Source organism: Branchiostoma floridae, chromosome 15 (genome assembly GCF_000003815.2).
Source record: "Branchiostoma floridae strain S238N-H82 chromosome 15, Bfl_VNyyK, whole genome shotgun sequence".
Taxonomy (NCBI): Eukaryota; Metazoa; Chordata; class Leptocardii; order Amphioxiformes; family Branchiostomatidae; genus Branchiostoma; species Branchiostoma floridae.
The window spans coordinates 19669506-19671976 of record NC_049993.1 but is presented as its reverse complement, the minus strand read 5'-3'; positions in this window follow the sequence as shown (position 1 = coordinate 19671976).

Genomic DNA, 2471 nt, shown 5'->3' with positions numbered 1-2471 from the left:
TTAAAATAAAGAGGCTCTCTGGTGCATTTTAGAGCCATTTCTGTGCAAAAATAACCAACAAATCAACACTGACTTTTAGGGCTGAACAAATATAATAAACGAAAGAACACTGATTTTTATAGTTAGCAATCTCACATTCAACAATCATATTTTTGGCATGGGGGAACGGCCATCGAAACATGTCTTGAGCCAGGGGGAGGGCCATTGAAAAAAATGCCTATCAAAACGGGGCTTAAAAATACAAGCAAAATGTGCCCGTAAAACGCAGGAAATGAAGTTTCAGGTGGTCAAGATTTCAATTTTTCTCTGGACGTGCCTGGCGACGGCTTGCGCCTCCGGCGCCCACGACGCTCTGGCGCTCGTCGCCATCAAAAATGCTTTTCCCCTGACAGAAATGTCATTACATTTAGCATAGTCTACCAGCAAAGTTTATCCCTCAAAGTGCAGAAAATCCTGTTTCAGAGGGTTCAAATTCCAACATTTTTCTCCAGACCTACCTTGCGACGGCTCGTGCGCTCAAAGTTGTGAAAATACGTTGGGGGCGTCGTCGCCCTCAATAATATAAGCTAAAAACCCTACTAGAAAGGCTATTAAACTTAGCTTTATAGTCTGCCAGCAAATTTGTCCATCAAAAGTTAGGAAAGATCGTTTCAGATAGTCAAGATTTCAAAATTTTTCCGGGAGAGCATGCCACCGGACCCCCTAGGATTACGTCAATATGACACCTGTTTCGCCATACCCTCCATATGTATATGGAGAATCTCAATAAAATAAAAAAAAAATAAAATAATATAGTTCGCCCTCCCCATAAGAAATTTGCTGCAGCCGCCTCTGTCGTGTAATTCCATGTTCGCACGAAGTTTACGAAGACTAAAATTGGTATCAATATCAATCCTGTGTGCATCGGTTCTTTGTAAACGGAATGGTTCACGGACGGCAACGGGATGAAACATTATTTACGATGTTTACTTTCGTGACGGCGGGCTCTCTTGCTGCGCGCATATATGATCATATATGACGTAATCATGCATATGTTGGCGCGAAAATTTTTCGGCAAGTTTGTTGGTTGGCCGAAATAACTCCCGTTTTGGAATGATTACAGCAGTATTGAAGCGGTTTTCGTCACGATATCACTAAAATGTACCCAAGTCTCTTCCAAGTAGAACATTAATTTAGTTTCTTTTGTGTCAATATCGTACATGTGTAGTGGAAAAGATCGCCGTTTTTTTTTTACCTGACCCATTTTGCATCAGCCCTCCCCCCGGTAAATATCGTCAAGTCCCTTAGCGGAGACATATCGTAAGTTTGACACATTTTTACTCACATTTACCGTCACAGTATGAATGAATGAATGTTTAACATGTATTGTATCTTGCGTCGCTCAGTCCACATGGGCTAATAGGGCACCAAAATAGCAAATATAATAACAATATTAGAGTCAGATGGAACATAAGCGAGTTCCGAAGGAGGGCGGGAGTATTGCCAACGTCCTGGTTACGAAACATTCTGGCTATGCCCGCAAAGACCGACACAATCAGGAAGTAAAAGCGGGAGGAGTGGGCCTTGGTATTGTTGGTTAGCGGCTTTGTATTATCGCCGCTTCGCTGAAACTTTCGCTGATTTTCTGGATTTATTTGTGGAATTCCTTTTTTTTTTTGTGGTCCAGCCGAATTTTTTTGGGGGTCCAGCCAAAGGGGGGGGCGCGCGCCGGGTGCGCCCCCCCCTAAATCCGCGCATGTTGCCTGTAGAATGCAGTTCTGTCAGCGAGCAGTTCTGTCTATGGCTAGAAGCAGGCTCGGATAGGTCCGAAAACTGAATTTCTTGCCTCTCTGAGTTAGTGACATCCCATTCGAATGATCGCGTATTTTGTACATACATACATACATAAATCACGTTTCCTGTATCACACTACCTTTCTTTGATGAATTAAAAAAAGAACTAGAAGAAGAAAATCGAAATTATAGTGCTCAATCGCACGTGGATTCTGTATTCATATGGTAACATCCATATTTCTATGCATTTCCATACAAATAAGCAATGGCAATTCACTATTTCGGATGGGGTGCAGTAGAGTGTAAAACGACGCTCCCTAGTGACGAGTGAAGGTACCACATCCAAAACGCGAAATTGAAAGGAACGGGTCTTGAGTTTTGTTCTGTATTGCATAAATTCACGAATACAAGAGTACTTCAGATGATTCCAACGGGCTCCTGCTCTAGTGGTCAGGTTTCCTTGTTTGATGTTTCTTTGTTTGTTTTATAGTCTTGGTCGTTTCGACGATCATTGGCTGTTGCAGTATAGACTTTAGATTACGTCAATGAAGGTTAGACATGCAGGTAATAAGATATGCCAAAAAGGAGTTACTCAAGCAACTGGATATTATTTAGACTTTAGATTAACTTGTCATATGTGTTGTTAAGTTCTTGATAATGCCAGTGATTTGTAACGTCATAATTTACCATTCTTTGGTA